The sequence below is a fragment of the Triticum dicoccoides genome, chromosome 3B (genome assembly GCF_002162155.2).
Source record: "Triticum dicoccoides isolate Atlit2015 ecotype Zavitan chromosome 3B, WEW_v2.0, whole genome shotgun sequence".
Lineage (NCBI taxonomy): Eukaryota > Viridiplantae > Streptophyta > Magnoliopsida > Poales > Poaceae > Triticum > Triticum dicoccoides.
Genome location: NC_041385.1, coordinates 475,801,601 through 475,826,141, shown reverse-complemented (window position 1 = coordinate 475,826,141; position 24,541 = coordinate 475,801,601).

Below are 24,541 nucleotides of genomic sequence, written 5' to 3'. Positions count from 1 at the left end.
GATTAAGGACTGAGTTCGATTCATTTCCGTGTCCAACAGGTCATCGCTTTTATCTAGCAGTTTGTGAATATGTTCCATAGTAGTTTGTTGCTCACTCGCAATTTTAGCAAGTGTCTTATAGCTAGGTTTGGATTCACATTCAGAGTCATCTTCACTAGAGGTTTGAAAATAGGCATCACATGAGGTTACCTTGGCACCACGTGCCATGAAGTAGTAGGTTGGAGCAGAGTCGTCATCATCATCAACTTTGACTTCAACGTCATTACCATTGTCTTCAGTGTTGAAGATGGACTTGGCGATGAATGTTGATGCCAGAGCCAGGCTTGCCACACCTGAATCAGACTCCTCCTTGGACTCTACCTCCGCCTCCTTAGAGGCATACTCCTCCTCTGAATCCATCTCCTTGCCAATAAATGCACGAGCCTTGTTTGATGAGGTCTTCTTGTGAGATGAAGACTTCGACGAAGACTTTGAAGAAGATTTTGACAATTTCTTCTTTTTCTTGTCATCAGAATCATATTCCTTGCTCTTCTTCTTCTTCGATTCCTTATCCCACTGAGGACACTCGGAGATGTAGTGGTCAGTTTTCTTGCATTTGTGGCAAGTTCTCTTCTTGTAGTCACATGATGAAGCCTCATCATTCTTTGAGCTAGATCTTGAAGACTTGCTGAACCGATTCTTCTTGAAGAACTTTTGGAACTTCCTCACAAGCATTGCAAGATCTTTGCCAAGCTCTTCAGGATCACCAGAGCTACAGTCAGATTCTTCTTCAGATTAGGAAACAACTTTTGCCTTCAGAGCACGGGTTCGGCCATAGTTGGGACCATAGATATCACGCTTCTCAGATAGCTGGAACTCATGTGTGTTGAGCCTCTCAAGTATGTCAGACAGATCGAGATCTTTGAAGTCAGGACGTTCTTGTATTATCAGGGCTAAGGTGTCAAACAAGCTGTCAAGTGATCTCAGAAGCTTCTTCATGATCTCATGCTTGTGATCTAAGTGGCGTCGAGAGCACGACGCTCATTAGTGATATCAGTCAAGCGATCGAACATGAGCTGGACATTCTCATTGTCATTTCTCTTGAAGCGGTTGAAGAGATTGCAAAGAACATCAATTCTTGAGTCTCTCTGAGTTGAGACGCCTTCGTTGACCTTGGACAGCCAGTCCCAGACTAGCTTTGCAGTTTCCAGTGAAAGCACAAAGACTAACTGCAACTAGGTAGACATGATCAGAATGGAAAATAGTATGAAGCCAAATAGATAAAAGTCTTCACACAGTGAAGTCAAATGAATCAGGCAGGCAAGCAATGACTTCACGAAGACAAACTGAAGAGTAAAGAGAGTAGGGGATAGAACCAGTTGCTTGGTGAAGAAAAGGATTTGGTAGACCAGTTCCAGTTGTTGTGACTATTGTACGTCTAGTTAGGGAGGCTGAGATTACACTCATAAGACCATGTCTTCACCTTATTCCCCTTGAGCTAAGGGCACCCAGTCCTTGTCCAATCACTCTGGTAAGTCTTGAAGGTAGACTTCCAAACCTTCACAGACTTCGTTCACCGGCAATCCATAATGACTCTTGGATGCCCAGAACGCAACGCCTAACCGGCTGGAGGATTCACACTCCTCAAGTGTAACAAGTCTTCAGATCACGCGGACAGAAAGACTTCAGTGATGCCTAACACTCCTTGGCTCTAGCTGTTTTGGGCTTAGTACACGCAAGGATCTTTCTCTCTCAAATGCTTCGAAGGTGGGTTGCTCTCAAACGACAAAAGTCGTGCACTATCTCTAAGCAGCCACCAATTTATGGTGTAGGGGGTAGGCTATTTATAGCCAAGTGGCAACCTGACCTGATATGTCCGAAATGACCCTGGGTCACTAAGGAACCAACATGTGTACAATGGTCGGATTTCAAACACATGCGGCAGCTTGGCTTGGGCTACAAGCAAAGCTGACTCATCCAACTCTGGATAAGGTTTGCTTTTATTGTCTTCGCTCGAAGACATAGGATTTGGTTGAGCATCCCATAAGTCACTCTTACTTTGTTCACTTGGACCCTACTTAACAGTACGGTGGTTCCTATGACTCAATAAAGAAGAATGGAAACTACAAAACATCTATGTCTTCGCACTCCATAGTCTTCAAGTGAATATCTTCACACGTCATAATCTTCATCATGAATGTCTTCACGAACCACCATTGACTTCAATGTCTTCACACATTTTTAGGGGTCATCTTTGGTAGGTAAACCGAATCAATGAGGGACTACTACCTGTGTTTTCTTGCAATTCTCACAAACACATTAGTCCCTCAACCAAGTTTGTCGTCAATACTCCAAAACCAACTAGGGGTGGCACTAGATGTACTTACAGTTTGGTTCTTTTGTGAAATCTGGATTCCTTCGCCAAGACAATTTCTCTACTATTGTCACAAAAGATTTTGATTGGACCCGATGCACTAGGTATTACACCTAGATCGGATATGAACTCCTTCATTCGCTGCTTCCGAAGTAGCTATGTACTCCGCTTCACACGTAGATCCCGCCACGATGCTTTGCATGGAACTGCACCAACTGACAGCTCCACCATTCAATATAAATACATATTCGGCTTGTGACTTAGAGTCATCCGGATCAGTGATAAAGCTAGCATCGACGTAACCATTTACGACGAGCTCTTTGTCACCTGCATAAATGAGAAACATATCCTTAGTACTTTTCAGGTACTTCAGGATGTTCTTGACCACTGTCCAGTGATCCACTCCTGGATTACTTTGGTACCTCCCTGCTAGACTTATAGCAAGGCACACATCAGGTCTGGTACACAACATAGCATACATGATAGAACCTATGGCTGAGGCATAGGGAATGATTTTCATTTTCTCTCTATCTTCTGCAGTGGTTGGGCATTGAGTCTGACTCAACTTCACACCTTGTAACACAGGCTATAACCCTTTCTTTGACTGATCCATTTTGAACTTCTTCAAAACTTTATCAAGGTATGTGCTTTGTGAAAGTCCAATTAAGCGTCTTGATCTATCTCTATAGATCTTGATGCCTAATTTATAAGCAGCTTCACCGAGGTATTTCATTGAAAAACTCTTATTCAAGTATCCTTTTATGCTATCCAGAAATTATATATCATTTCCAATCAACAATATGTCATCCACATATAATATTAGAAATGCTACAGAGCTCCCACTCACTTTCTTGTAAATACAGGCTTCTCCAGAAGTCTATACAAAACCATATGCTTTGATCACCTCATCAAAGCGTATTTTCCAACTCCAAGATGCTTGCAATAGTCCATAAATGGATCGCTGGAGCTTGCACACTTTGTTAGCACCTTTAGGATCGTCAAAACCTTCTGGTTGCATCATATACAACTCTTCTTCAAGAAATCCATCAAGGAATGCAGTTTTGACGTCCATTTGCCAGATTTCATAATCATAAGATGAGGCAATTGCTAACATGATTCGGACAGACTTAAGCATCACTACAGGTGAGAAGGTCTCATCATAGTCAACTCCTCGAACTTTTCGAAAACCTTTCGCGACAAGTAGAGCTTTGTAGACAGTAACATTACCATCAGCATCAGTAATCTTCTTGAGATCCATTTATTCTCTATAGCTTGCCGATCATCGAGAAAGTCAACCAAAGTCCATACTTTGTTCTCATACATGGATCCTATCTTAGATTTCATGGCCTAAAGCCATTTATCAGAATCTGGGCTCATCATAGCTTCTTCATAGTTTGTAGGTTCGTCATGGTCTAGTAACATGACCTCCAGAATAGGATTACCGTACCTCTCTAGTGTGGAATGTGCTCTAGTTGACCTACGAGGTTCGGTAGTAACTTGATCTGAAGTTTGATGATCATTATCATTAGTTTCCTCTCTAGTTGGTGTAGGCATCACAGGAATGTTTTTCTGTGATGAGCTACTTTCCAATTCGAGAGAAGGTACAATTACCTCATTAAGTTCTACTTTCCTCCCACTTACTTCTTTCGAGAGAAACTCCTTCTCTAGAAAGGGTCCATTCTTAGCAACAAATATCTTGCCTTTGGATCTGTGGTAGAAGGTGTACCCAACAGTTTCTATTGGGTATCCTACAAAGATGCACTTCTTCGATTTGGGCTCAAGCTTATCAGGCTGAAGCTTTTTCACATAAGCATCACAACCCCAAACTTTAAGAAATGACAACTTAGATTTCTTGCCAAACTAGAGTTCATACGGTGTCGTCTCAACGGATTTTGATGGTGCCCTATTTACCATGAGTGCAGCTGTCTCTAATGCATAACCCGAAAATGATAGTGGTAAGTCGTAAGAGACATCATAGATCGCACCATATCTAATAAAGTACAACGTTCGAACACACCATTACGCTGTGGTGTTCCAGGTGGCGTGAGTTATGAAACTATTCCACATTGTTTTCAATGAAGGCCAAACTCGTAACTCAAATATTCGCCTCCGTGATCAGATCATAGAAACTTTATTTTCTTGTTACGATGATTCTCCACTTCACTCTGAAATTCTTTGAACTTTTCAAATGTTTCAGACTTGTGTTTCATCAAGTAGATATACCCATATCTGCTCAAATCATCTGTGAAGGTTAGAAAATAACGATACCCGCCGCGAGCCTCAACACTCATCCGACCGCATACATCGGTATGTATTATTTCCCATAAGCCAGTGGCTCACTCCATTGTTCCGGAGAACGGACCTTTAGTTATCTTGCCCATGAGCCATGGTTCGCAAGCATCAAATGATTCATAATCAAGTGATTCCAAAAGTCCATCCGCATGGAATTTCTTCATGCACTTTACACCAATATAACCTAAACGGCAGTGCCACAAATATGTTGCACTATCATTATCAACTTTGCATCTTTTGGCATCAATATTATGAATATGGGTATCACTACGATCGAGATTCAATAAAAATAGACCACTCTTCAAGGGTGCATGACCATAAAAGATATTACTTATTAAATAGAACAACCATTATTCTCTGATTTAAATGAATAACCATCTAGCATTAAACAAGATCCAGATATAATGTTCATGCTCAACACTGGCACCAAATAACAATTATTCAGGTCTAAAACTAATCCCGAAGGTAGATGTAGAGGTAGCGTGCCGACGGCGATCACATCAACCTTGGAACCATTCCCGACGCGCATCGTCACCTCATCCTTAGCCAATCTTCATTTAATCCATAGCCCTTGTTTCGAGTTACAAATATGAGCAACTGAACCAGTATCAAATACCCAGGCGCTACTACGAGCATTAGTAAGGTACACATCAATAACATCTATATCACATATACCTTTGTTCACTTTGCCATCCTTCTTATCCGCCAAATACTTGGGGCTGTTCCGCTTCCAGTGACCAGTCCCTTTGTAGTAGAAGCACTCAGTTTCAGGCTTAGGTACAGATTTGGGCTTCTTCCCAGGAGTGGAAACTTGCTTGCCATTCTTCTTGAAGTTCCCCTTCTTTCCATTGACCTTTTTCTTGAAACTACTGGTCTAGTTAACCATCAACACTTGATGCTCCTTCTTGATTTCTACCTCCATATCTTTGAGCATTGCGAAGGGCTTGAGAATTGTCTTATCCATCCCTTGCATATTATAGTTCATAACGAAGCCTTTGTACCTTGGTGGCAGTGATTGAAGAACATTGTCAATAACACTATCATCTGGAAGATTAACTCCCAGCTGAGCCAAGTGGTTATGATACCAGACATTCTGAGTATGCGCTCACTGACAGAACTGTTCTTCTGCATTTTGCAGCTATAGAACTTGTTGGAGACTTCATATCTCTCAACTCGGGCATTTGCTTGAAATATTAACTTCAACTCTTGGAACATCTCATATGGTCCATGACATTCAAAATGTCTTTGAAGTCCCAATTCTAAGCCGTAAAGCATGGCACACTGAACTATCGAGTAGTCATGAGATCAGGCTTGCCAGACATTCATAACTTCAGCATCTGCTCCTGCAACAGGCCTTTCACCCAGCGGTGCATCAAGGACATCATTCTTCTGTGCGGCAATGAGGATAATCCTCAAGTTACGGACCCAGTCCGTGTAGTTGATACCATCATCTTTCAACTTAGCTTTCTCTAGGAACGCATTCAAATTCAAGGGAATGGTAGCACGGGACATTGACCTACAACACAGATATGCAAAAACTATCAGGACTAAGTTCATGATAAATTAAGTTCAATTAATCATATTACTTAAGAAACCCCACTTAGATAGACATCCCTCAAGCCATCTAAATGATACTTGATCCAAATCAACTAACCCATGTCTGATCATGACGTGAGATGGAGTAGTCTTCAATGGTGAACATATCTATGTTGATCATATCTACTATATGGCTCACGTTCGACCTTTCGGTCTCCAGTGTTCCGAGGCCATATCTGTACATGCCAGGATCGTCAAGTTTAACCCAAGTATTCTGCACGTGCAAAACTGTCTTGCACCCGTTGTATGTGAACGTAGAGCCTATCACACCCGATCATCACATGGTGTCTCAACACGAAGAACTGTCGCAACGGTGCATACTTAGGGAGAACACTTATACCTGGAAATTTTAGTTAAGGGATCATCTTAATGCTACCGTCAAACTAAGCAAAATAAGATGCATAAAAGATAAACATCACATGAAATCAAAATATGTGACCTGATATGGCCATCATCATCTTGTGCTTTTGATCTCCATCTCCAAAGCATCGTCATGATCTCCATTGTCACCAGCTCGACACCTTGATCTTCATTGTTGCGTCGTGTCGTCTCGCAAACTATTGCGTATACAGCTATCGCTAACGCATAGTGATAAAGTAAAGCAATTACATGGCGTTTGCATTTCATACAATAAAGAGACAACCATAAGGCTCCTGCAGGTTGCCGGTAACTTTTACAAAAACATGATCATCTCATACAATAACGTATATCACATCATGTCTTGACCATATCACATAACAACATGCCTTGCAAAAACAAGTTAGATGTCCTCTACTTTGTTGTTGCAAGTTTTACGTGGCTGCTACGGGCTTCTAGTAAAAACCATTCTTACCTACACATCAAAACCACAACGATGTTTCGTCAAGTTTGTTGTTTTAACCTTCTACAAGGACCGGCCGCAATCAAATTCGATTCAAGTAAAATTAGAGAAATAGACACCCGCCAGCCACCTTTATGCAAAACTAGTTGCATGTCTGTTCGTGGAACCGGTCTCATGAACGTGGTCATGTAAGGTTGGTCCGGGCCGCTTCATCCAACAATACCGCCAAATCAAAATAAGACGATGGTGGTAAGCAGTATGACGATCACCGCTCGTAACTCTTTGTGTTCTACTCGTGTGTATCATCTATGCATAGACCTGGCTCAGATGCCATTGTCCCACTTTATATATAAAGAACCAATCAACAAGCACCCATTACAAACACACGCCATGCCACCACAACACACGCGCACACCCAAGGCAGGATACAAAGGCGCTGAGCGCAACAACACCACCCCTAGCACTACCACCACGCAGAGATGAAGCAACATATGACGAACCATGCGCTCCAAGGCGGCGCCTCCAAGAAGGGAACGACACCGGCACGCCACCACTGCCCAAACCAAGGATCAGAGCTTCCCCTGGAGCCGCATGATAGGCAATAAGAGCCGCGACAACACTGTTGGGAAACGTAGCACGCAATTTCAAAAAAATTCCTACGCTCACGCAAGATCTATCTAGGAGATGCATAGAAACGAGACGGAGAGAGTGTGTCTACATACCCTCGTAGACTGAAAGTGGAAGCGTTTGACAACACAGTTGATGTACTCGAACTTCTTCTCATTCCGATCGATTAAGTACCGAACGTATGGCACCTCCGAGTTCATCACACATTCAGCTTGATGACGTTGCTCGCCCTCTTGATCCAGCAAGGTGTCGAGGAAGTAGATGAGTTTCGTCAGCACAACGGCGTGGTGACGGTGATGGTGAAGTGATCCGCGCAGGGCTTTGCCTAAGCACCGCGACAATATGACCGCGGGTGTAAACTGTGGAGGGGGGCGCCACACACGCTAACAGTTGTTGTTCTATGTTCTAGGTGCCCCCTCCCCACATATATATAGGTTGGAGGGGAGGAGAGGCAGCCAGGGGGCCCCCAAGTAGGAGGAATCGTTATCGAATGTTAAGCGTGCGGACCCTACGGGTTTGAGAACTATGTAGACATGAATGAGACACCTCTCCGGTCAGTAACCAATAGCGGAACCTAGATGCTCATATTGGCTCCTACACATTCTATGAAGATCTTTACCGATCGAACCATTATGACAACATAGGTTATTCCCTTTGTCATCGGTATGTCACTTGCCCGAGATTCGATCATCGGTATCTTCATACCTAGTTCAATATTGTTACCGGCAAGTCTCTTTACTCATTTCATAATACATCATCCTGTAACTAACTCATTAGTCACTTTGCTCGCAAGGATTCTTATGATGTGTATTACCGAGAGGGCCCAAAGATACCTCTCCGATACTCTGAGTGACAAATCCTAATGTCAATCTATCCCAACCCAACAAACACCTTCGGAGATACCTGTAGAGCATATTTATAATCACCCAGTTATGTTGTGACATTTGTTTGCACACAAGGCATTCCTCCGGTATCCAGGAGTTGCATAATCTCATAGTCAGAGGAATATGTATTTGACATGAAGAAAGCAATAGCAATAAAACTGAACAATCAATATGCGAAGATAATGGATGGGTCTTGTCCATCACATCATTCTCCTAATGATGTGATCCCGTTCATCAAATGACAACTCATGTCTATTGTTAGGAAACTTAACCATCTTTGATTAACGAGCTAGTCTAGTATAGGCTTACTAGGGACACGGTGTTTTGTCTATGTATCCACACATGTATCAAGTTTCTGGTTAATACAATTCTAGCATGAATAATAAACATTTATCACGAATAAGGAAATATAAAATAACAACTTTATTATTGCCTCTAGGGCATATTTCCTACAATTATCAATCTACTGCTGCTTGCCTTCAAGGATGATGGCCTTGTCTACCAGCCCCTGGTAGTTGTTGAAGGTATCCACCATCAGCCGCATTTCCAGCTCATCATTGAGTCATTCCAGAAATTTATCCTACTTTGCAGCATCTGTGGCCACATCATCCGGGGCATAACAAGCTAACTAACTGAACTCGTCCACATACTGCCCCATAGTATGATTCCCCTAGCGTATGCTGTGGAACTCATGCTTCTTCAAACTCATGGCTCCAGCTGAGACATGGGCGATACGGAAGGTGTTGGGGATATAACTACTGAGTATGAACCGCCCAAGAGGGGCTGGGTCATACCAGTGGCGATAACCCATGAAGGTGGCGGGTTATAGCAAGCCCGCTGACGACCCAAGACCCAGAGGCGACTTAGGGCCCAAGAGGATGAACCGCCCTGAGAATAACTTGTATTGTAAGGCAGGCTTAGTTAGTCACCGAGCCGGGCACGTTGTCTATGAGCCGACCGAGACTCTGTAAGACGCCGGGCGTCAACCTGTGTATATAAAGAGATGACCCGGCGGCGAGTTAGGGCAGAAAGAGAAGAGATCAAGGACTAGGTCAAGCGTATTCACTCCCTGGTAATCGAAGCCCAAGCAATAACCACCCTACACTGGTTTAGGCTGTTACCTCCACCACAAGGGGCCGAACCAGTATAAACTCTCTATGTCCCTTGTCTTGTTTAACCCCTTCAAGCTAACTACGTTGCGATGGCTCCACACCTAAGTCCTTACGCTAGGACATCTGACGTGACAATTCCATGACAGTTGGCGCCCACCATGGGGCCAGCGCACGGTGGTTTCGAGTTCTTGAAGGGCAGCTTTGCAGGTCTCAAGGGGTATGCTATGGGCCGGATGACCAAGAGTCGTCGCAGCAAACTCTACATCAACGACGAGGGCTGGGGCCCCGAGGCCGACTCAATCGAGTACGGGTACTGGGTCCCCTTTGGCAGAATCCACGTCTTCATCGGCAAGATCAGTGAGTCAGAAGCTGAGCCGGACATTTGCACCGACATTGTCGTGTCGGCTCGGCGCGCGCGACCCGCCAAGGCTAAATTCGCCCCGAAGCATGTTTTTGTTGGTTTCGTTCATGGAGCAAAACTAGAAGGAGGATCTGAATCTGGTGGTGAGACGGTTATTTACTCAGGAGACGAGTCTTCAACTTGTGAGACCAACTCCATCTACCAGGTTCAGGATGGCGGGCTTGGGGGCTGTTCCGATGGCGACAGTATTCCAGACCCCTACGAGCCACCACACCGGGTCACGGTCTTCATGGCCGGTACCAGCTAGCGCAGGACTCTATGACTATAGTGGCAATGATCTCTGGGTCAGCAGCAGCGACGGCTTCTGAGGCAGCAGGCCCTGTGCGCCAGCCGGCTCAAGTTATGTCTGATTTGTTGGATGCTCTAACAATGTTTTTAACGGCGGAGGTTAACCCGGTGAATCAGGCTCAACATAACGCGGAGGTTACAAAATTGTGTGATGAGATAGCACAAGCCAAGGAAGAGTTAAACACGGAGAACACCCGGATGGCAATGGAGCGAGCCGCCTTACAGAGGGAGGCAGAACGGCTTTAGGCGGAGAGCTTCCGCTTAAGCTTGGACATGGATGCATCGAACGCTGTTTTCAACAGACGGCATGTGAGCTGGTTGCCCTCGACTTACGATGCGAGGAACCTTTTCAACATGCCTCGGGCAGGACCCAGTAACCCACCCGGTGTGAATCGGACCACTGAGGTGCCAGCGGCTGGGGAACCGTTCCAGCCACGAGCTATAGACCCCCCATGTTTGAAATTAACCCCACCTCAGCATGTTCCAATGCCTCCGGGGCATTTTTCTAACCCCTTGGATAACATGATAGCTGCGGCTACTCGGCTGGCGGCTCTCCCAGCTCAGGATGAGTCGCCAGCAGCAATGGAGATACGGAGAGCTGGAGAGCTTCTTCAGACGGCTGCAGCCTAACAAGCGGCTTATTCATATAGTCGTGTGCTACGTCTTGAGCTTGCATTGGTTTTCCTTGAAGAGGAAAGGGTGATGCAGCAATAGTAGCGTAAGTATTTCCCTCGTTTTTTGAGATCCAGTAGGAGGCTCCTCAAAGCCCCACGCACCTACACAAACAAACAAGAACTCACAACCAACGCAATAAAGGGGTTGTCAATCGCTTCAAGGCCACTTGCAAAAGTGAGATCTGATAGAGATAATATAAGAAGATAAATATATTTTTAGTATTTTATGATATAGATTGGAAAAGTAAAAATGCAAATAAAAGTAGATTTAAAGCTTATATGATAAAAGATAGACCCGGGGACCATAGGTTTCACTTGTGGCTTCTCTCGAGATAGCATAAGTATTACGGTGGGTGAACAAATTACTGTCGAGCAATTGATAGAAAAGTGAATAATTATGAGATTATCTAGGCATGATCATGTATATAGGCATCACATCCGTGACAAGTAGACCGACTCCTGCCTGCATCTAATACTATTACTCCACACATTGACCGCTATCCAGCATGCATCTAAAGTATTAAGTTCATAAAGAACAGAGTAACACATTAAGAAAGATGACATGATGTAGAGGGATAAACTCATGCAATATGATATAAACCCCATCTTTTTATCCTTGATGGTAACAATATAATACGTGCCTTGCTGCCCCTGCTGTCACTGGGAAAGGACACACAAGATTGAACCCAAAGCAAAGCACTTCTCCCATTGCAAGAAATATCAATCTAGTAGGCCAAACCAAACTGATAATTCAAAGAGACTTGCAAAGATAACTTAATCACACATAAAAGAATTCAGAGGAGATTCAAATATTTCTCATAGATAAACTTGATCATAAACCCACAATTCATCGGATCTCGACAAACACACCGCAAAAAGAGTTACATCGAAGAGATCTCCAAGAAGATCGAGGAGAACTTTGTATTGAGATTCAAAGAGAGAGAAGAAGCCATCTAGATAATAACTATGGACCCGAAGGTCTGTGGTAAACTACTCACAACTCATCGGAAGGGCCTTGGAGATGATGTAGAGGCCCTCCATGGTGGATTCCCCCTCCGGCGGAGCACCCGCGAAGGCTCCAAGATGGTATCTTGCAGATACAGAAGGTTACGGCGGTGGAAATAGTTTTTTGTGGTCGCCTCTGATGTTTTCGGGGAACATGGGTATATATAGGAGGAAGAAGTAGGTTGGTGGACGCTCGAGGGGCCCACGAGGGTGGGGGGCGCGCCCACCTGTAGGGGGCACACCGGGCACCCTCGTGGCCGCCTCGCTTGTTTCTTGACTTCCACTCCAAGTCCTCTGGATCACGTTTGTTCCAAAAAGATCGCTCCCTAAGGCTTCATTCCGTTTGGACTCCGTTTGATATTCCTTTTCTTTGAAACACTAAAATAGGCAAACAAACAACAATTTGGGCTGGGCCTCCGGTTAGTAGGTTAGTCCCAAAAATGATATAAAAGTGTAAAGTAAAGCCCATAAACATCCAAAACAAGTAATATAATAGCATGGAACAATCAAAAATTATAGATACGTTGGAGACATATCAAGCATCCCCAAGCTTAATTCCTGCTCGTCCTCGAGTAGGTAAATGATAAAAACAGAATTTGTGATGTGGAATGCTACCTAGCATAATTCTCAATGTAATTTTCATTATTGTGGCATGATTGTTCAGATCCAAATGATTCAATATAAAAGCTTATAAAACATAAAAATAATAATACTCGAAGCATACTAACAAATAATCATGTCTTATCAAAATAGCATAGCCAAAGAAAGCTTATCCCTACAAAATCATATAGTTAGGCCATGCTTCATTTTCATTACACAAAATACTCCCATCATGCACAACACCAGTTTCAGCCAAGCAATTGGTTCATACTTTTTAACGCGCTTCAGCTTTTTCAACTCTTACACAATACATGAGTGCAAGCCATGGACATAGCACTATATGTGGTATATGGTGGTGGTTGTGAAGACAAAAAGGGAGAAGATAGTCTCACATCAACTAGGCGTATCAACGGGCTATGGAGATGCCCATCAATAGATATCAATGTGAGTGAGTAGGGATTACCATGCAATACATGCACTAGAGCTATAAATGTATGAAAGCTCAACAAAAGAAACTAAGTGGGTGTGCATCCAACTCGCTTGCTCACGAAGACCTAGGGCATTTTGAGGAAGCCCATCATTGAAATATACAAGCCAAGTTCTATAATAAAAAATTCCCACTAGTATATGAAAGTGACAACACAGGAGACTCTCTATCATGAAGATCATGGTGCTACTTTGAAGCACAAGTGTGGAAAAGAGATAGTAGCATTTTCCCTTCTCTCCTTTTTCTCTCATTTTTTGTTTGGCCTTTCTCCTTTTTTATTTTTTATTTGGCCTTTCTCTGTTTTTTGTGGGCTCTTTGGCCTCTTTTTTTTAAAGTCCGAAGTCTCATCCCGACTTGTGGGGGAATCATAGTCTTCATCATCCTTTCCTCACTTGGGACGATGCTCTAATAATGAAGATCATCACACTTTTATTAATTTACAACTCAAGAATTACAACTCAACACTTAGAACAAAATATGACTCTATATGAATGCCTCCGGCGGTGTACCGGGATATGCAATGAATCAAGAGTGACATGTATGAAAAATTATGAAGGTGGCCTTGCCACAAATACAATGTCAACTACATGATCATGCAAAGAGCAATATGACAATGATGGAACGTGTCATAATAAACGGAACGGTGGAAAGTTGCATGGCAATATATCTCAGAATGGCTATGGAAATGCCATAATAGGTAGGTATGGTGGCTGTTTTGAGGAAGGTAAATAATGGGTGCATGATACCGGCGAAAGTTGCGCGGCATAATAGAGGCTAGCAAAGTGGAAGGGTGAGTGTGCGTATATCCATGGACTCACATTAGTCATAAAGAACTCATATACTAATTGCAAAAGTCTACTGGCCCTCGAAGCAAAGTACTACTACACATGCTCCTAGGGGAAGGGTTGGTAGGAGTTAACCATCGCACGATCCCGACCTCCACTCATAAGGAAGACAATTAAAAGAGCACCCCATGCAACAAATTTGTCACACAAATTTTACCATACGTGCATGCTACGGGACTTGCCAACTTCAACACTAGTATTTCTCAATTTCATAATTACCCAACTAGCATGACTCTAGCATTACCACCTTTATATCTCAAAACGATTATCAAGCATCAAATTGATCCTAGTGTTTAATGCACTTTCTATGATAGTTTTTATTATACCCAACTTGGATGCTCATCATTCTAGAACCAAATTTATAACCATAGCAAATACCATGCTGTTCTAAAAGACTCTCAAAAGAATATAAGTGAAGCATGAGAGATCAACAATTTCTTCAAAATTAAGCCACCGCCGTGCTCTAAAAGATATAAGTGAAGTACTAGAGCAAAAACTATCTAGCTCAAAAGATATAAGTGAAGCACATAGAGTGTTCTAATAAATTCTAATCAAGTGGGCTTCTCCCAAAAGATGTGTACAGCAAGGATGATTGTGGAAAACTAAAAATCAAAGACCAATATCATACAAGACGCTCCAAGCAAAACACATATCATGTGGCAAATAAAAATATAGCTCCAAGTAAAGTTACCGATAGACGAAGACGAAAGAGGGGGTGCCTTCCGGGGCATCCCCAAGCTTAGGCTTTTGGTTATCCTTGAATGTCCTGGGGTGCCATGGGGCACCCCAAGCTTAGGCTCTTGCCACTCCTTATTCCATAGTCCATCAAATCTTTACCCAAAACTTGAAAACTTCACAACACAAAACTCAACAGGAAATCTCATAAGCTCCGTTAGTGCAAGAAGGAAAAACCACCACATAAGGTACTTTAATGAACTCATTCTTTATTTATATTGGTGTTAAACCTACTGTATTCCAACTTCTCTATGGTTCATACCCTACATACTAGCCATAGATGCATCAAAATAAGCAAACAACACACGAAAAACAGAATCTGTCAAAAACAGAACAGTCTGTAGCAATCTGTAACTCTCGAATACTTCTGGAACTTTTAAAAATAATACAAAAATATGAAGTCCTGGTAAATTTGTATGTTGATCTACATCAAAAATAATCAACGCAAAAGCACGTTTCTGTGAATTACTAAAATTATTTTCGTGCGCGCAAAGTTTCTGTTTTTCAGCAGAATCAAATTAACTATTACCATAGGTTATCCTATAGGTTCTACTTGGCACAAACACTAATTAAAACATAAAAACACATCTAAACATAAGGTAGATGAAAAATTTATTACTAAACAGAAGAAAAATAAAAAACAAAAAACAAAAACAAAATTCGGTTGCCTCCCAACTAGCGCTATCGTTTAATGCCTATAGCTAGGCATAAAAGCGAGGATAGATCTAAGTAGTGCCATCATTGGCACTAAATTCATAAGTAGCTTGCATGGTAGATTCATAAGGTAATTTGACTTTCTTTCTTGGAAAGTGGTCCATGCCTTTCTTTAATAGAAATTGGAATCTAATATTCCCTTCCTTCATATCAATAATTGCACCAATCATTCTAAGGAAAGGTCTACCAAAAATAATAGGACATGAAAGATTGCAATCTATATCAAGAATGATAAAATCTATGGGCACATAGTTCCTATTTGCAACAATAAGAACATCATTTATTCTTCCCATAGGCTTTTCAATGGTGGAATCAGCAAGGTGCAAATTTAAAGAGCAATCATCAAGATCATGGAAACTAAAATATCGCATAAAGTTTTCGGAATCGTGGAAACACTAGCACCCAAATCACACAAAGCATAACACTGATGATCTTTAATTTTAATCTTTATAGTAGGTTCCCACTCATCATTAAGTTTTCTAGGTATAGAAACTTCCAAATTAAGTTTTTCATCATAAGATTGCATCAAGGCATCAACAATATGTTTGGTAAAAGCTTTATTTTGACTATAAGCATGAGGAGAATTCAACACGGATTGCAACAAGGAAATATAATCTACTAAAGAACAATTATCATAATTAAATTCCTTGAAATCCAAGATAGTGTGTTCAATTCTATTTAAAGTCTTGACAACTCCAATCCCACTTTTACCAAATTTAGCATCAAGATCTAAGAACTCTGAATCATTGGGACGCCTTTTAACTAAAGTTGACTCATCTCCAGTCCCATCATTATCAAGATTCATATTGCAAAACAAAGATTTAATAGGGGACACATCAATAACTTTTTGATCTTCATCATTATTTTCATGGAAACTAGAGGAACACGCTTTTACAAAGCAATCTTTCTTAGCACGCAATCTAGCGGTTCTTTCCTTGCACTCATCAATGGAAATTCTCATAGCCTTGAGAGAATCATTGATATCATGTTTAGGAGGAGTAGATCTAAGTTTCAAAGAATCAAATCAAGGGAAAGTCTATCAACGTTCCTAGCCAAATCATCAACTTTAAGCAATTTTTCTTCAAGCAAGGCATTTAAATTCTTTTGAGAGATCATAAATTATTTAACACTATTCTCAAAATCAGAGGGTATCTTGTTAAAATTACCATAAGAATTATTGTAGGAATTTCCATAATTATTAGAGGAATTACTAGGGAACGGTCTAGGATTAAAGTTTCCTCTATAAGCATTGTTACCAAAATTATTCCTACCAACAAAATTCACATCCATAGATTCATTATTATTCTCAATCAAAGTAGACAAAGGCATATCATTGGGATCAATAGGAGCACTCTTAGTAGCAAACAATTTGATAAGTTCATCCATTTTTCCACTCAAAACATTAATTTCTCCTATAGCATGCACTTTTTTACTAGTAGATCTTTCGGTGTGCCATTGAGAATAATTGGCCATAATGTTATCAACGAGTTTAGTAGCTTCTCCTAAGGTGATTTCCATAAACGTGCCTCCCGCGGCCGAATCTAAAAGATTTCTAGAAGCAAAATTCAATCCGGCATAAAATTTTTGTATGATCATCCATAAATTCAAACCATGAGTAGGGAAATTGTGAATCATTAATTTCATTCTTTCCCAAGATTGGGAAACATGCTCATGATCAAGTTGTTTAAAATTCATAATATCGTTCCTAAGAGAGATGATCTTAGAGGGCGGAAAATACTTAGAGATAAAAGCATCTTTGCACTTATTCCATGGATCAATACTATTCTTAGGCAAAGATGGAAACCAAACTTTAGCACGATCTCTAAGTGAAAACGAAAATAACTTCAATTTAACAATATCATTATCCATATCTTTCTTATTTTGCATCTCACACAAATCAACAAAGTTGTTTAGATGGGTAGCATCATCTTCACTAGGAAGGCCGGAGAATTGATCTTTCATAACAAGATTCAGCAAAGCAGCATTGATTTCACAAGACTCAACATCATTAAGAGGAGCAATCGGAGTACTAAGGAAATCATTATTATTGGTATTGGAAAAGTCACACAATTTGGTATTATCTTGCACCATAGCGACAAGCAATCCAACACACAAGCAAAACAAAAAGGCAAGCGAAAGAGAGAGGAGATTGGGAAAGAGAGGGCGAATAAAACGGCAAGGGTGAAGTGGGGGAGAGGAAAACAAGAGGCAAATGGAAAATAATGTAAGTGTGAGGGAGATGAGTTTGTGATGGGTACTTTGTATGTCTTGACTTGAGCGAAGACCTCCCCGGCAAAGGCGCCAGAAATCCTTCTTGCTACGTCTTGAGCTTGTGTTGGTTTTCCTTGAAGAGGAAAGGGTGATGCAGCAATAGTAGCGTAAGTATTTCTAAAAGTGCGTTATATCGACTAGAGGGGGGGTGAAAAGGCGATTTTTATGAATTCTTCACTGAGGAATTTGCTATTGAGGAAATTCCTACGCGAAGAACTACTTGCAGCAGAATAAGTACTCAGAAGTAAACATAACAGAACGCAAGCATAGTCATCATGATGAAATGAAGACAAGCATAGAGTACAGAAAGTGTAAACACAGGATAACATAGGATGAAGACGGATAGGCTGAAGAAATTGAACTGAGGAGATTTAAGTAAGTCTTCAGTCAATGTTTTCAAACAGATATGAACAAGCACACATCAACAGAAATGAGGAAATGAAAGATTTGAGGAAATAGAACCAGTAAGCTTGGTGAAGACAATGATTTGGTAGACCAGTTCCAACTGCTTTCTCAGTGGTACATCTGGTTAGAGCGGCTAGGTATTTAAACCTGAGGACACAAAGTCGTCACTGTATTCTCCTTAAGCTAAGGTCACACAAACCTCGCCCAATCACTCGTGGTAAGTCTTCAGGTGACTTCCAAACCTTCATAGACTCGGTCACTCGGCGATCCACAATTCCTCTTGGATGCTCTAGACCATGACGCCTAACCGTCTGGAAGAAGCATAGTCTTCAAAGGTAACAAGCGTCGGATTCACGCAAGATCAATCTCTTCAGTGATGCTCAATCACTTTGGGTTTGTAGGTGTGTTGGGTTTGAGTTTTCCTCACTTGATGATTTTCGCTCAAAGTCCTCGGAGGATGGGATGCTCTCAAATGACAAGTGTCAGTTTCTCTTGGAGCAGCCAACCAACTAGTGGTTGTAGGGGGCGGCTATTTATAGCCTAGGGAGTAGCCCGACATGATAAGACATAAATGCCCTTCAATGATATGACCGTTAGGTGGGTAGATATTTTGGGACAGCTGGCGCATAACACAGCAACGGTCGGAATTTTGACTCACAAATTCCTCAGGGCTATCATGTTCCTCACTGTGTAGGCAATTCGCGCTAGCGAATTTCTAACTCCTCAGTCAGAACAAATTCCTCAGCAACCAGAAGAACTTCGTCTCTGTTACTGAAGAAATTGACTGAACTATATGAGATTTCCAATGGCTTCACTCGAAGGGATTGGTAGGTGTAGGATTTTGAGTTGAGCATCACATGGGAATTTTTCCTTAGTATTTCCTCGACCCCCTTTAACAGTACGGTGTTTCCTATGACTCAAGAAAGAGAAAATGAAACTACAAAAACAAAAGTCTTCACGCTTCATGTCCCTCGAATGATTGCCAAGTCTTCAAGATCACGCCAATTTTTTCACTTTCAAAGTCTCCAGAAAGTCTTCAGAAACCCAAAGTCTTCAGTCGAAGAATCTTCATTTTTAGGGGTCGACTTTCTCTGTAAATATCAAACTCCTCATAGACTTATAGACTTGTGTACACTAACAAACACATTAGTCCCTTAACCTATAAGTCTTCAATACACCAAAATCACTAAGGGGCAGTAGATGCACTTAAAATCTCCCCCTTTTTGGTGATTGATGACAATATAGGTTATGTTTTCAACGGGGATAAACATATGAAGTATAAATACTGATATTGAGGAATTTGATTGCAAGATATAGAAGAACTCCCCCTGAAGATGTGCATAGTGAGGAATTTGCTTTTCAAGCAATGCACACTTGAAGAGTATAATCATGGATATCTTCCCCTATACCTCGTAATTCATACACGCATTTGGCATATAATATGAAGAATTTGAAATGCATGATGAAATATGGTGACTGATGTAATTCAGCATGCGTGCATTGACATTAATTAGGAATAAGCATGCAGAAGAACTCAACAAAAGTATCAGGTCACCATAGAGTTTAAGATTACAACTCGATCCAGCAAAGTCATCAATAGAACGAGAGTTGTAACTTAGAAAAAAATGCCCATATAAGATAGACCCGCTTGAAGACTAACCAAATTTTCTCCCCTTTGTCATCGAATGACCAAAAGGGTTGAAAATGAGGACTAACACCCCTGAAGAATATCATGATGATGGAGGAGCACCAACGTTGTTGGGGTCGTGTGTCATTGTAGGGCCTGCCGCAGTGTCGTCCCAGTCTTCATATTCATCCGTGTCGCGTGATGAAGAAAATGAACTGGCTACCAAGGAAGGAACCTTGACCTTCTTCGGTGGAGGAGCAGACCAGTCAAAATCTTCCTTGGAAGCCATTTGCTTCAGATCTTCTTCACCATAGAGATGTGACAGAATAGCCCAGGTGCGATCGAAGACTTCATGGAGGTAGTAATGGTTTTTCTTCACTGCATTATGTGTAGCAGTCATGTTGTGAAGAATAGAACCAAACTGACGCTTGACCCATTTGTGGTTGCGATCCACCTTCTGGTGAAGACTAAGAAGCAGCTCACGGTCAGTCATCACACGAGGAGCAGTGGCTTGAGGAATTGACTTGGGTACATTGGCAGCAGAATCATGAGTGGCAGAGTCATCATTGGTGGAATAGGATGCAGCTTTGCGAAATTGACCATCCAACGGACGAATGCCTTCATCGATAATAGTAGGTGCCTTGCCCTTCTCATCAGCTGAGGAATATGTCTACTTGAGGACTTCAATCGGGGGCAAGTAGCTGAGGTGATTCTCAAAATCAGCCTTGTAGTTGAGTGAAGAGCTTGTTTTGAGGAATCTCATAATCCAAGGAGCATAAGGCTTCAGCTCAAACGGAGAAAGTGCTACATTTGCCAGAGTCCTCATGAAGAAATCATGATAATTGACAGGGATGCCATGCATGATGTTGAATAGCAGATTCTTCATGATGCCAACAATGTCCTCATCAGATGAGTCGTGGCCTTTGATAGGACTCAAAGTCTTCGTCGGAATGCGATAGACTGTTCTTGGCACATACAACAATTCCTTCACGAGGAATTTGGTCCTTGGGGCTTGACCGGGCTTCAGAGGCTTCATTAACACTTGCATGTAATGAGCAGTAAGTTCAGGTTCTTGGTACAGACAACGAGCACCTTCAGGTGGAGGACTGATGGGCAGAGCATGAAGTAATTCAGAGGCTGGTGGCTTGTAATGAGTATTTTCGGTCATCCAGTCCAACACCCAAGTGTTGATATGATCAGCATCACCTGTGATGTGCAGCATTGTGTAGAACTGAAGAATAAGCTCTTCATTCCAATCAATAAGGTCAGAGCAAAAGTTGAGCAGTCCTGCATCATGAAGCACACTGAGGACTTGAGAGAAGCAAGACATTGATTCCATGTTCACGTGAGGAATATGCTCATGGTCGAAGACATTGTCCTTATTGAAAAGCAGTGAAGAATAGAAGTTGGCATGGCTGGCAGTCCAAAAGCGCTTCCTTCTAAGACGAGCAGAGTGATAAGGACTGAATTCAATGAAGAAAACATGCTCACCAAAAAAATCATCAGCCTTGAATTTCTGCTTCTTTGAGAAGGGATCCTTTGGCTTGGGCTGAAGAGTATCAGTCAATTGCATCACCACCTCAGGAATCACAATCTTAGGATCCACAGGCTGAGGAATTTCAGGCTCTTCTTCAGCTGCAGCCTGGGTCTTCAATTCTTCATTAACATGTTCATCAGCACTAGTGGCTGGATATACTTCATGGACAGATGGGGTTGCATGAGGTTCTTCAGATCCCATTTGTACTTCAGTAGCAATAGGGGACTGAGGAATTGATCGAAGTGGAGTGAACATAGGAGAGTTGGGGTGCTGACTTTCCCAAAAGTCATCATTCAGCACGGGTGTGGTACAACCAATGTCCACATCCTCATCTTCCATTTTTTCAACGCCAGCCTCTTCAGCAGTGAACTGAGGCATAGGCGAGGAGACAACTGGAGTTGAAGGGATTGCATCCACTTCAATTTCTTCATCCAACTGCTCTGACGAAGCAGCAGCAGGAACAAGGTCCTTTGATGGCATAGATGAGAGAGGAACAACATCAATGGGATTTGCAAATGAGCTTGTCAAAGGCTTCATCTTCTTTGGAGCTGAAGAATTTGATGAAGTTGATGCCTTCCTTTTCTTCATAGCTGCATGCTCTGCAGCCTTGGTCTTCTTCACATCTGATGTAGATGGAAGGATCGGAGTTGGTGTAGGCGCTGTAGGAGCAGAAGAATTTGGTTGAATTTCTTCAGGCACAACTGATGCAGCTGCCCTGACTTCTTCATTTTCTTCAGGCGCACCACTAGTGGATGCCCTGGCAATCTCTTTAGTGGCTGGAATGCAGTCATCAGCCCTGGTACTTTCATTTTCTTCAGCAGCCTGATTATCATCAGCGGTGCTGGCATGTTCTTCAGTAGCCTACGCAGATGCATCAGCCCGAGGATTTTCTTGTTGCATTGGGGCTGCAACATTTGAAGTGAATTTATCAGTAACCTTCACAAATCTGACTTTGGCTCCAAGCCAGTAAGCATAGTAACGATCAAATTCATCACTCAGTTGCTTGATCTTAGCTTGTAAGGCAACGAGTTGTTCAGGGGAAAGAGTGAGGACGTTTTCCTTTAGGTAGCGCTGCTTCTTGTACTGCGCTTTCTTCACTCTTCTTCCTTTTTCAAATTTCCATTTTTCTTCTTCAATGAAGGCAGTCAAAACATGACTTTGACCAGGAGTGAGGTTCATCTCCGGCAAAGGCATGTTTGGGTCCTTGTGCCATAAATCGATGAAATCTAGGATCAACTTCGGATCCAGTAGCATTGGCACATTGCTGCCTTTGGCTCTAGCGGCCCTGGCCTGCCTGTCTCTGATGATTTCGTCAAGTTCTTCATCATCAGCCTCGTCATCATTAGAGGGCACTTGAAATACGACCTACTTCTTGTGAGGACTTGGTCAGGGCCTTGTCCAACAGTGGCCTTTTTCTTCAGCAGAGAGGGGCCAGTTAAGGAATTTGGTGCAGCCGAGGAACTTGCAGACGCTCCTGAGGCAATTGAGATGCCTGTAGTCCTTTGGCACGTGGTGAGATGCACATGTGTAGAGGATTTAGTTGGGGCAGCTGAGGACTTTTTCGGAGGAGCTGAGGACTTTGAAGGAGGAGCAGACTAAGGAACTGGCCGTGAGGGCTTTGAAGAATCTGGCCATGAGGGCATTGCTGAGTAACTTGGCCGTGACGACATTGAAGGTGAAGCACTTGGCTTGTGAGCAGGCTTCTTAGGCATAGCCTTCTTCGGCTTGCTTGCAGAGGCCTCAGCAGTGGTAGAAGCAGCAACAGAGTCTTCATTAAATTTCCTCACTGCTTCCTTTGCCTGTTTGTCCAGCTTGGCCTGGCGCTTGGCCCATTCATCAGGATAGTCATCACCGCGCTTGAGGCTGGTGGGATCTACCAATTGGCCAGGTGCCAACGGAGGTCTTTGGCATGGAGGGTTGAGGGCGAATATCTTCATATACTTGGGAGTAACATATCTGTAGTCCCTCCATTCCTGTGCCCATCTCCTCTCAATCTTTTGAATGCGCACCTTGCGCTGATTTTTATCTTCCTCAGGGGGTGTGTAGTACCCAGCATAGATGTCATCAGGGATTTCAAAAGTTGTGTTGACCTCAGGCCTCTTTCCACCCTTCTGTGGCTTCTTACCATCAACCATTTTCTTCAGCTGATGAATATGAACAACTGAAGTTTCTGAAGAGGTATGCAACTTTTCTTCGAGGAACGCTACAAATGAGTTAAGTTGATGAGAACCTAGTGATTCAGCAACGGACTTGTGTACCTGTGAATAGAGTATAGTTGCGAGGAATTTGGAGAGGTCATATGCGTTCTCAGAAGGTTTTTCAAAAAGAAGAAGTTTGAGAAATTTGACCAGACGAGTCTTGAAGAATTTCACTAAGCGTTCTTTGTCTTAGGTTCCAGAGTTGTATAGATCGAAGATCCACACAATTGAGGAATCTTGAAGAAAATCATTGCTTAGAGAAACGAATCAAGAGCAGATGACATGTGAGGTGTTCAGTGTGTGAAGATTTGAAGAATAAACACCTTTGAAGATTTTCAAGAAAACATTTGAATCAAAGAGGGCAGTAAAAGTAACTTTTAATTACCCTTGATGAAGAACACGACGAACTGGGAAGTATAGATGTGAAGTTCGTCAGTTCAGATCTTCCACGCCCTAACTCGACAGAGGAAGACAGCTACGGCGGCGGCGGAGTGAAGAAATCCGCAGCTGGCGCGAGTACCACGGCGACAAGGTCGACGCAGTGAAGCTCTTCCTCACCGGCAATGATGAAGTAGCGGCAGTGCTAGGGTTTGAGAAGCTCGAGCGGGAGTGAGAACGAGCGGAGTAAAAACAAAGTGAGGAAGGGGAGGGGGTATTTATAGTCGGAGTGAAAAACTGTACGCTCGAAGAAATTGGATAAACGTGCCCCTGGCCCTTCTCATTTGCTTGACATGTGTCACCCACGTACTGAGAGGTGGCGATCGTGTAAGATCATGGGTGAATAGATAAGTATTATCGTGGGATGCGGAATGGTTTAGGCGGCAAAGTAGAAAATTTAGATAAGATAAGTTAAAAGTTTCGTTCGCAAATTCTTCAGCTGTCAAGGACACAGTGAAGATTTTGAACGAGTTTCAAATAGAATGCACATGAAGAATTGGTGAACAGACTGGGTTGAGTTTAGCATAGAGAGAGAAGGGTCCGATCACATTGACTTAGCAGAAAAATCAACTTGAAGAATTAGCAATAAGTGAATGTTGTAGATGACATAAA